The 12,820-nt window shown below is 44.0% G+C and overlaps 1 protein-coding gene across 4 annotated transcripts in view; it reads right to left on the bottom strand.

Moving 5' to 3' along the window:
* Window positions 1–12,820, bottom strand: part of fggy (FGGY carbohydrate kinase domain containing) — a 278,408-nt gene that overhangs the window by 264,462 nt on the left and 1,126 nt on the right. The window lies entirely within an intron of this gene.

The following is a 12,820-nucleotide window of genomic DNA, read 5'->3' as shown; positions in this document are numbered from 1 at the left end:
GATCAATGATGGCAGTGGAAAATCCGGCGGGAGGCCAAAATCACGTTTCATGCTGATTGTCCCCACCAGTGACATAAGGGGAATCACAACATCGGAAAATCCATGACAATAAATTTATATTGCATTATCAGATTTCTACACATGAATTACCACTGCTCTCCCAAGGCGTGCATCTGGTGAGCAGAATTCACCAAAAGAGTTCAGGTGAGAGCATCACTCAGTGAGGAGTAGGTCATGCCCAAGCACTTGCCCTGGAACTGGGGATGTGGAGGATGATCCGTGGGGTGGTGCTGTTTGGGGGGGGGGGGGGGGGGGGAGGACAGGGGTAGTAGATGTTCTATTTGTAATATTTTGTATCATGGCATGCACCCCGATCTTTTAAAAAGATGGCGGGGCAGGCACCCTTTCAATTTTTTTTGACTATCAGCCAAAGGAGACGGCAGAGAAAACCCACCATTGGGGCCGGTGGCTTCCACACTGTTTTTCCCGCCCACTGCACTACTTTGCCGGAAATTTGGTAACATCATCCATTGTCTCATTCTGTTCCTGCTTAGTTATGTTCAACCTGCTCTTTTATCACACTTCAGTTCTCCCTCAACATTTGAATTTTCTTTTTCATTCAGTTGTTAACTTCTAGCATGATGGCCTTTTGGTTACTATTAATCTCAACGAATATCTTCATTATTAATTTTACGCATGCCTTTTTTTCCATCTTCTTACCAATATTTCCAGCTCTCCGTTTCCCTTCTGAAAATGCTGACTTTTTACTGATACTCCTGCAGATGCTGGTGAAACATCAGTCGCTTACCCAAATGACCATTTCCCATGCGTGAGAATCTTGACAAGAAATTCACGCTTGGGTATGTTACAACGGTGTCTAACCTTATCCTTACCTGATGACCATAAATGCCACAATTTCCAGCAGAAATCACTGAGCAGTCTTCAATAGTGGGAAGCCTGGCTGTGTTTTTCCTCCCTTACCTAGTGATACTGAGGTCAATTTTAACATACAGCCCACACACTATCCTGGCGAAGATTGACACAGGCTGGAGAACAAATCTTGGGATGCTTCTGGTCAGTATGACTCAGCTAGGCATTGGATAAATTCATTAACCATCATGTAGCTATCTGCTTACTTTCTGTGTTTTTTATCATTGAATATCTATCATCCTAAATGTTCTGGTTCCCTTTCTTTCTGTCAGCTGGTTTTAATCTCCCCACAGTCAGTCTACCCAGATCTCCACTTTGTATCTGGAACCGTTCAAATAAACTGCCGCTTACTCACCATTTAGTATCCTTTGCCCCAAATTCTAGAATGTAGCAAATTCAATTGCCAATATTCCAATTTGTGAGGTGCCTGACTTTTGAAGGGACTGAAAGATTTTTTTGTTCGCTATACTGTCTGAGCAAAATATTACACAAAATTGAAATTCTGAAAGCTTAACTTTTTTTTACAAAAAATAACATTTCCACCCAAACAAAGACCAACTGTTTGCATTTTCCTGTCTCACGCCACTCACTCGACATCATCCACCATCCTTGGGCAAAGTTAGAGATTTCAAAAACTATTTTATTTCTCATAGGACAGTGGGTATGTAGAATCGTCTCCCAGAAAAGTTGCTCAGCTTGATGACAATAGAGCCTGCCAGTCAAAAAAATGATTTAATATTTGTTGAGATGGAGAATTTAGGATTGTAGATACTAACAACACTGCTTGATTTTTTTTTGAAAAGGAAGGTTGAGTGCAGTGACTCAATCAAGTTTTCTTCAACATCACCACTCTTTTCCACAACCTCTCTACACTGAAACTTTCAGGATTGGAAATGTATGGGAACTTTCTCCAATTTCCCATCTAAGTAACATATGTCCATCTCAATTTGGACGTAAATCACCATTCCATCATGTCGCTCAGTCAATATCTGAGAAATCTCTATATACCATTGTGGAAGCACCATCGCCAAAGACTACAGTTGTTTAAGAACGTCAACCATCAAGTCCTAGGGGCAACTAAGAATGGACAAAAAATGCAGCTGTCCAGCATCACCTGTGTCCCATGAACAAAAAAATATACAGGGCGAGAAGGTGGAATGACAGAAAATTCCGTGATTAAACAATCATGTGAAGCTGGCCTGATGAGCTAAATGGCCTTTTCTCACTCAGGATTTATTTAATGCTCTTATAAATAGTGACACTTCTCAATCAATCTTCATCACGGTCACCGTAGCCTGCGTGAGGCCTTGTCTTGCTTCCTAGCATCGTCTTGTTCCTCCACTGGCTTTCTTCAAGTCTCTTTTGGCCCACGTCTCAAGTTACGCCTTCCAATTTTCCTTCTTCCTCTTCAGTTTTTTACCTGCAATTTCTCCTTCAATTTTGTCAGGACAAATTTGTCAGGTCTTTGTTACCAATGTCCATATTTGGCTGTCCTTCTCTAACCGTACTTAGCAACACTTTTGATTCCAGACTGTTACAAATGTGTACCTATGATATTATGAATTTTTAAAGGGCAACCATTTGCAAAACACATACTTTCTAAAAAAATTTTTAAAAACCTTTGTTCAGGAAAGGATGTATGGATAACTTGGCACTTTCTGTGTTGGTTCCCAAACCTTATCAAATTACTTATCTAAAGAAGGACCACAAAAGACATTATTTAATGAATGTTCCACACTGAGTATAAGTGAGATCCTTCTGCTTGCTGGTCTTCTTTCAGAACAAAGACAGTTAACTGATAAGGACCTGAATGAAAAGCTACAAAAGAACCCCAGCTGGGAGAAAGGATGTTTTAGTGGACACTACCTAATTTGGAAGCATGAGTGGGAGCAGCCACTTTTGGGTTTCATACTATATATATATATATATGTCTCCCCTTGACATTCAAAGGCATTACCATTGTTGAATATCCCTCTATCAGCATCCTAGAGTTAACCAGAAACTGAAATGGACCAGAGGCTGGGAATTCTGCAGAGAGTAACGCACCTCTTTAGCTGCCTAAAGAGAGAACCATCTTGAACATCATCAAAGAGCACCTTGAAACAGAAACTGCTTTTCAACGGAGAGAGGAGGTTTCCGGAAACACCGATGCTCAGTCTGGGTTCTGCCAGACCATTCAGTTCCTGACCTCATTGGTACAAACATGGACAAAAGAATTGAACTCGAGGTGAGGTGAGAGTGACTGCCCATGACCTCAAGACAGCATTTGACCGATTGTGGCATCGAGGGGCTATAGCAAAACCGAAGTCAATGGGAATCAAGGGGAAAATTTGCCACTGACTGAAGTCATACTGAGCACAAACATCAATCATTTCAGTCCAGGGATATCACTGCAGGAGTTCCTCAGAGTACTGTCCTAGGCTCAACCATATTCAGCAGTTTCATCAATAACTTTCTCTCCAACATTAGATCAGAAGTGGGGATGTTTGCAGCTGATTGCACAATGTTCAGCACTATTTGTGACTTTTCAGATGTTGAAACAGTCTGTGTCCATATGCAGCAAGATCTTAACAATATTCAGGCTGGGACTGAAAACCGGCCAGTAATATTCGCTCCACACAAGTGCCAAGCATTGGCCATCTCCAACAAGGGAGAATCTAACCTCCCCTTGACATTCAATGGCATTACCATTGTTGAATCTCCCTCTATCAGCATCCTAGAGTTAACCAGAAACTGAAATGGACCAGAGGCTGGGAATTCTGCAGAGTAACACACCTCCTGACTCTCCAAAGACTGTCCACCACCTGTAAGGCACAAGTCAGCAGTGCGATGGAATACTCTCCACTTGCTTGGATGAGTGCAGCTCCAACTTAAGAAGCTCAACACTATCCAGGACATAGTAATCCGCTAGATTAGCATCCCCTCCACCAATTTCAGCAGTCACTCCCTCTATTTCCAATGCAGTGGCAGCAGTGTGTACCATCTAAAGATGCACTGCAGCAACTCACCAAGAGTTCTTCGACAGCACCTTCCAAACCTGCCACCTCTATCACCTTGAAGGACAAAGGCAGCAGGTGGATGGGAATACCACATGGAGGCTCCCCTCCAAGTCACACCACATCTCAACTTGGAACCATATTTAACATTCCTTTACGGTTGTTGGGTCAAAAGCCTGGGACTCCCTTCCTAATAAGACCTGGGTATTCTTACAACACATGGACTGCAGTTGAAGAATGCAGCACACCACCACCATCTCAAGGGCAATTAAAGATGGACAACAAATGCTGGCCCACATGTGAACAAATAAAAGAAATGAATTAATACTGGTGTATTAAATCAGGCTACTAAGTGTCATGACCTCAGTACTGTAAGAGTAAAAAGAAGAGTTTGCACCCATTCTGAGGGCATGTTCTGCTTATTGAGCCAACCTATAAAGGCAAACTCCAACTCTTCAACTACATGAGATATCACAGCTGTTAGGTGGATTGGCCAGGCTAAACTGCCCCTTAGTATACCAAGATGCGTAGGTTATGGGGGATTAATGGGGTAAATGCGTGGAGCTACAGGGATAGGGTGGGAATGGGCCTAGGTAAAATGCTCTGTCAGAGAGTTGGTGCTGACCCGATGGGCTGAATGGTCTCCTCCTGCACTGTAGGGATTCTATGATAAACCGAACCTCAAGTTTCAACTACTTCATTTCGGAAGGAAGGAATTCAAGCAACAGGCCTGCAACGATATCTCACAGAGACTGATTTGAATTTATTTTTCTTTATCTGCATTTTAACCTTTGTATCTGTAGTTCAGCCAACAACTTTATCACTTTTAAATAATTTCCAATAGTAATTCTGTAATAAATTAACCTTTATCTTCTTTAAGAGTAAAGCGTGTCTGCTATTTTTTTTAATTGAATCACTCACAAAGTAAAAAGGGGGGGGGGGCTACATACACAGACAAATTCTTTCTTACTTAATTCTCACAAACCACTTTCAAGAAACACTTTGTACAAAGTTACGACACCGATCTTCAACTCTTCACCTCTTTTCACTTTCTGTCCATCTATCTGATTCTGAGCATCCTCCATCATATCCACATAGCAAAAGCTGTTATCTTCCTCCCATCCTCTCTTATTAGACTCCAACTCTCACATCCATAGATTGCAACACTCCATACTAGTGACTGCATGAGATGTTTTTACCGCTTCATGCTGATGGTTTTGGACTTCCAGGCACTTCTTAAGTTACTGTTCATGCCTATTGCAAATGGTTAATCTAACCTGGATTTCATTCTTGGATATAATTTTGTTATTTATCATTGAGCCAAGGTATTTGAATTTCTTTCCTTTTGAATTTAATTTGAATTTAAATTTGAATTTGTCCACTGCCTCTATCTTCATGCTTCTGATCATGACTTTTCAATTGCCACTTAGAACCAAAACATTGGTCTTTGCCTCATTTATGTTCGGTCCAAGAGACGTCTGTACCTTTTGACTAAGTCTGCTAAAGTCTCAAGCTCTTCCTTTGTTCTGACTGTAAGTGTGGTGTCATCTGCATACTTGAGATTCCAAATGCTGTGATCTTCTATGGTACAGCCACATCTCTCTGGTAAAGCTTTCTGCACCATCCTCATTATCATCATGAGATTTCTGAGATCAAACATCAATACATACACACATCCATAATACAGCAGCACGCTGTATTTGATTGTCTGGTAACAACTTCACATTAATCTGAAGCTTTCATGGAATGATCAATGATTAACCCTAAATCCTTCTTTTTGCCGAAAGATTCCCTTTTATTGCCCACACTTAAGCCTCAGTTTGTAACTGGTGGAAAGGAGTGGGACGGGTGCCTGGTAGAATCCAACGTAACTAGCAAGGGAAGGGACTCGAAGGCCATGTTGATCTTAACAGTAGCGTCCCATTTTAATAAAAATTGGGAGCCTTCTTCCTGATGCACTCCGAAATTAACTACCTGGCGGATGGCAATGGAAAGCAGAAGGCAAGCGACCGCAGGCGGGGGCAGAGGACGAGGAGTTTGTGAGCTTCGCCAACCAGCTGCTGGCCATGGGACTCAAACTCCGGGAGGTTCCCGGTGATGGGAATTCCCTGTTTCATGCTCTTGGCGATCAGCTGGAAGGTCACTCCCGAAGCCATCTAAAACACCGGAGGGAAACCATGGACTTCATCATAAAACTTGACCTGTGGGAACATCACTGAGACTTCAAGTGCTTAACCAGCTTTGGGTGGGGGGAGGGGGGGATGTTCTTGCCACCTACTCAGCAGAGTGGGTTCAAATTTTGAATGGTAGGATCCTGCCTGCTTACCAATGGGTAATTTTCAACAACTTGGCAATCTTATCTGCCAATCCACCAGTTTCCACCAGGGTTTTTCTTGCGATAAATGTCACAAGAATCTCCTCAACATGGGAGCAGTGCAACAGACGTTGACTTTATGGTCAGTTAAATTAAGGGTTATCCTTAACTGGTGCTTCTCTCTTCAAAGGGCATTTGGTATGAAAGAAATAAGCACCTTCTTGGAGACTACTTTAATAACAGAGGAGAGGAGGGAATTCTGTTTGCACACATGCCCTTAAAAAGTTAGTAAATGTTGATCAACAATTTAAAAAAATACTGACACAGCTCCCAGAAAGTTGTTGACTCAAGAATAGTCCTAGCATGCAAAAACATGTAGTTACATGGGCTTTGTACCTTAAGCAATAGGTACACAAAGCATCCATTCACTTGAGCTAGCACAGAAAATATCAGTATCTGAAGCCCAAAGGAGAAATTCCAAATGTTGAAGGCATCAAATTTGAACTTTTTTACATTATAAAGTCATTTTGGTTTGAGCATTTTAATACTTCACTATGAATAGATTTTTAATCTAAAAAAGGAAAAGTAATAATTGACTTTTGAACAGCTCAGCTCACTCTAATCACTCCAGTGGAGAGGTGGTGGTGTAGTGGTATTGTCATTGGACTGGTAATCCAAAGATGCAGGGCAACACACTGGGGACCCTGGCTTGAATCCCACCAAGGCAGATGGTGAAATTTTAATTCAATACAAATCTGGAATTAAAAGTCTAATGATGACCATGAAATCATTGTCGATCGTCGTAAAAACCCATCTGGTTCACTAACGTCCTTTTGGAAAGGAAATTTGCTGTTCTTATTTGGCCTAAATCTGACTCCACATCCACAGTAACGTGGTTGATTCTTAAATGCCCTTGAAATGAGCTCAGTTCATGGGCAATTAGGGATGGGCAATAAATGCTAGCCCAGCCAGTAATGCCCACATCCCAGGCATGATTTAAAAAAAATCTTCACAGAGACATTTAAGTCTGCCCTAACTGTACCCCATCTAATTCATTATCTGTCACAGAGGCACACTTTTCTCCCTTGCACCCTCTCTGTTCATACTGGTACTTCTCTCCATTAGTCCTCAGAGTAGTGTCCTAGGCTCAAGCTTCTTCAGCTGCTTCATCAATGACGTTTTCCCAACATAAGGTCTGGAGTGGGGATGTTTGCTGATGATTGATGTTCAGCTTTATTCACAATTCCTCAGATAATGAAGCTGTCCACACACTCCAGCAAGACCTAAACAGTGTTCTGGCTTGGCCTGATAAAGGACAAGTGGCATTCACATCACCAAAATGCCAGACGATGACCATCTCCAATGAAAGAGAGTCCAGCCGCATCTGCTTGATATTCAATGACATCACCATTGATTAGATGTCCCACCATCAATATCTTGGAAGTCACAATTGACCAGAAACTGAACTGAGCCAGCCACATTAATACTGTATAAGAGTTTTAACAACACCAGGTAACTCTTACTGTGTTTACCCCAGTCCAACGCCGGCATCTCCACATCTTAAAGTGCAAGATAGAGGTTGAGTATTCTGTGATGAATGACTTGGTACCTGAATCCCCAAAGTCTCTCCACAAGGCACATGTCAGGAGAGTGATGAACTGCAGAAACTCACCAAGACTTCTTCAGCAACATCTCACAAAACTGTAACCTCTGCTATCTAGAAGGGCAAGGGAAGCAAGCAAATGGGATCACCAACATCTGCAAGCACCCCACCAAGTCTCACTCCATCTGGATTTGTGGCAAGATGATGGCATGGTGGTAACGTCACTAGATTAATAATCCAGAGGCCCAAGCTAGTGTTCTGGGGGCAAAGATCCAAATCTCACCATCGCACCTGATGGAATTTAAATTCAATTAATCCGGACTTGAAAAGCTAGTCTCAGCAACAGTGACCATGAAACCATTGCCAATTGTTGTTTTATTCATTCATGGGATGTGGGCATCACTGGCATGGCAGCATCTATTGCCCATCCTTAATTGCCCTTGAGAAGGTGGTATGGTGGTCATGTGCTGCCTTCTTGAACCACTGCCGTCCATGTATTGTAGAAGCATCTACCGTGCTGTTATGAAGGAAATTCCAGGATTTCTGATTGTTGTAAAATCCATGTCCTGTAGAGAAAGGAAACCTGCAGTTCTTACCGAGTCTATCCTACATGTGACTCCAGATCCATAGCAATGTGGTTGACTCTTAACTGCCCACTGAAATGGTCGAGCAAGCTACTCAGTTGAAGTTTAATTAGGGATGGACAACAATGCCGGCTTTGGAAATGATGTCCACATCCCATAAAAGAATAAACAAAAAATATATTTTCTCATTCCTTCATCATTGCTGGGTCAAAATTCTGAAACTGCTCCCCCCCACCCACCCCACAGCCTCCCTTACCTGTGGGAGTACCTATACCGCCTTGACTGCAGTGCTTCAAGAAAGCAGTTCACCACCACCTTGTCAAGGGCCAGTATGGATGGCCTTGCCAGTGCTGCTGACGTACCATGAATGGATACAAATATCACTCCATATCTTTGTCCTCTTAAACTCATAGAAATCATCATAGAAACCCTACAGTGCAGAAGGAGGCCATTCGGCCCATCGAGTCTGCACCGACCACAATCCCACCCAGGCCCTACCCCCACATATTTTACCCGCTAATCCCTCTAACCTACACATCCCAGGACTCTAAGGGGCAATTTTTTTAACCTGGCCAATCAACCTAACCCGCACATCTTTGGACTGTGGGAGGAAACCGGAGCACCCGGAGGAAACCCACGCAGACACGAGGAGAATGTGCAAACTCCACACAGACAGTGACCCGAGTCGGGAATCGAACCCGGGACCCTGGAGCTGTGAAGCAGCAGTGCTAACCACTGCGCTACCGTGCCGCCCATGTAACTCTGTAGCCTCCTCCAGCCCGACCACCCTCCAAAATCTCTGCCCTCCTCTAATTCTGGTCTCTTACGCATTCCCAGCTCCCTCTGCTCCACCATAGACTCTGATGCCTTTTAGCTGCCCAGACACTAGAACCCCCCCCACAAAACCTCCCAGCCTCTACATTTCACTCCTTAAAAGCCACATTTTTGACCAAGCTTTTCGTCACCTGTCCCAGTATGTGGCTTGGTGGCAAATCTGATTTGAAGCACTTTAAGTGGATCTCTATATTAAAGGTGTTATACAAATACATGTTGTTATTTTGGATGTTTACAACATTAAAAGAACTACATGAAGGCTAATTGTTAGTCCCATCCACTTCTATGTTTTCATTCTTTCACACATGTGGGCATTGCTGACAGGGTCAATATTGCCTTTGAGGTGGTAGTGAGTCACCTTCTTTAACTGCTGCAATCCATGTGTTATAGGAACACTGTAAGAAGTCTCACAACACCAGGTTAAAGTCCAACAGGTTTATTTGGTAGCAAATACCATAAGCTACCAAATAAACCTGTTGGACTTTAACCTGGTGTTGTGAGACTTCTTACTGTGCTTACCCCAGTCCAACGCCGGCATCTCCACATTATAGGAACACTCACAGTGCTGTTAGGAAGGTAGTTGCAGGTTTTTGACCCAGCAACAGTGAAGAGACGACAATATAGTTCCATTTATATAAACGATCTGGAAGATGACAATATAGTTCCATTTATATAAACGATCTGGAAGAAGGTGGAACTGGGGTGATCAGTAAGTTTGCGGACGACACAAAATTGGCAGGACTTGCAGATAGTGAGGAGCATTGTCAGAGTCTACATAAGGATATAGATAGGCTGGAAATTTGGGCAATGAAATGGCAGATGGAGTTCAATCCTGATGAATGCGAAGTGATGCATTTTGGTAGAAATAATGTAGGGAGGAGCTATACGATAAATGGCAGAACCATAAAGGGTGTAGATACGCAGAGGGACCTGGGTGTGCAAGTCCACAGATCCTTGAAGGTGACGTCACAGGTGGAGAAGGTGGTGAAGAAGGCATATGGCATGCTTGCCTTTATAGGACGGGGCATAGGGTATAAAAGTTGGGGTCTGATGTTGCAGATGTATAGAACGTTGGTTCGGCCGCCTTTGGAATACTGCGTCCAGTTCTGGTCGCCACACTACCAGAAGGACGTGGAGGCTTTGGAGAGAGTACAGAGGAGGTTTACCAGGATGTTGCCTGGTATGGAGGGGCTTAGTTATGAGGAGAGATTGGGTAAACTGGGGTTGTTCTCCCTGGAAAGACGGAGGATGAGGGGAGACTTAATTGAGGTGTATAAAATTATGAAAGGCATAGATAGGGTGAACGGTGGGAAGCTTTTCCCCAGGTCGGTGGTGACGTTCACGAGGGGTCATAGGTTCAAGGTGAAGGGGGGGAGGTTTAACACAGATATCAGAAGGACATATTTTACACAGAGGGTGGTGGGGGCCTGGAATGCGCTGCCGGGCAAGGTGGTGGAGGCGGACACACTGGGAACGTTTAAGACTTATCTAGATAGCCACATGAACGGAGTGGGAATGGAGGGATACAAAAGAATGGTCTAGTTTGGACCAGGGAGCGGCACGGGCTTGGAGGGCCGAAGGGCCTGTTCCTGTGCTGTATTGTTCTTTGTTCTTGTATGTCAGGATATGGTGTCGGAGGGGAACTTTCAGGTTGTGATGTTCCCATGCATCTTCTGCCCTTGTCCTTCCAGATGGTAGCGGTTGTGGATTTTGAAGGTGCAGTCTAAGGTGCCTTGGTGAGTTGCTGCACTGTGTCTTGTTAGTAGTACACACTGCTGTCACTTTGCGTCAGTGGTGGAGGCAGTGAATGCTTAAATTGGTGGATGAGGTGCAGGTTACTTTGTTCTGGATGGTGTCAAATTTCTTCAGTGTTGTTGGAGCCACACGCATCCAGACAAGGTGAAATGATTTCATCCTACTCTTGTCTTACCCCTTATAGATGGAGGACAGGCTTTGGGAAGTCAGGGGGTGAGTTACACGCCACAACATTCCAAGTCTCTGACATGCTCTTGTAGCCACAGTATTTATACACCTAGTCCAGCTGAGTTTCCAGTCAGTGAGAACCCCAGGATGCCATTGAATTTCAGGGAGAAGCAAATACGGAGAAATCTGGAAAAACTCATGTTTGGCAGCATCTGTAAAGAGAAATATTCTATCTTGTTAGAGATGGATCTTGCCTGGCACTTGTGGCACAAGTTACTTGCCACTTATCAGCCCAAGCGTCTTCCTGCAAATGCATCCAAACTGCTTCAATAACTGAGGAGTTGCTGAACATTGTGCAGCCATCAGCAAACTTCCCACTTCTGACCCTATGAGGAAGGAAAGTCATTGAGGAAGCTGAGGGTGGCTGGGCCTAGGACACAAACCTGAGGAATTCCAGCAACGATGAATGGCCTCCAACAACCACAACCATCTACCAGTGTGCTAGCTATGAGTGCAACCCGTGGAATGTTTTCCCCAATTTCCATTGACTTCAATTTTGCTAGGCCTCCTTGATGTCACTTGGTCAAATGCTGCCTCGATGTCCAGCTCAGTTACTCTCAGCTCACCTTGAGTTCAGCTTTTTTGTCCATGTTTAGACCAAGGCTATCAAAGAGCTGTTCTGTGGAACGGTCATTTAGACCCAAAGTGCTAACTCCACAGATGTGGCCAGGCCTGATCCAGCATTTTCTGATTTTATTTCAAGAGCTGCCAGAACCCAAACTGAGCAGTGACAAGGTGATTTGATGTGAGAATGCCACTTGATAATGAACAGGACATATCTGGGTAATTTCCCACTTTGTCAGGTCTATTCTATTTGTTCCAACACTCTGCCACATTGCCTCCTCTCATTCTGTTTCTCCCTGCCCTAGCAGCTAATATACCAGACTTGGTCACTCTCCCACTCCACTGCTAGCATTAATGTATGGACTGCAACTCACTTGCCTAGTGTGGGGCTGGAACTCCTGATCTTGAAAATTGCCACTTCCACGATTGAGGCCCCAGTTACCTGACCTTTTGCAACAACATTGGGAGTGTACAGTGAATGACTCTGTCTGAGATATCAAAGAACAAAGAACAATACAGCACAGGAACAGGCCCTTCGGCCCTCCAAGCCCGCGCCGCTCCCTGGTCCAAACTAGACCATTCTTTTGTATCCCTCCATTCCCACTCCGTTCATATGGCTGTCTAGATAAGTCTTAAACGTTCCCAGTGTGTCCGCCTCCACCACCTTGCTTGGCAGCGCATTCCAGGCCCCCACCACCCTCTGTGTAAAATATGTCCGTCTGATATCTGTGTTAAACCTCCCCCCCTTCACCTTGAACCTATGACCCCTCGTGAACGTATCATAAGATACTTGAAATTCTCAGCAGGTTAGGCAGCATCAGTGGACTCTCCACATATGCTGCCTGACCTGCTGAATATTTCCAGCAGTTCCAGTTTATATTTCATACGTTCAGCGCCCACAGTGCTGTTCCTGGAACAGATTAGCAGTCAGACTCTGACAAGAGTGGGCACTGAGCCTGATTCATATCAGACACTATGACCATACTCCACCGCCCCCCCCCCCCCCCCTGCC

This window comes from Mustelus asterias, chromosome 8 (genome assembly GCF_964213995.1).
Source record: "Mustelus asterias chromosome 8, sMusAst1.hap1.1, whole genome shotgun sequence".
Taxonomy (NCBI): Eukaryota; Metazoa; Chordata; class Chondrichthyes; order Carcharhiniformes; family Triakidae; genus Mustelus; species Mustelus asterias.
Note: the sequence above shows the minus strand (reverse complement) of the source record. Positions and strands in the feature narration are given on the sequence as shown.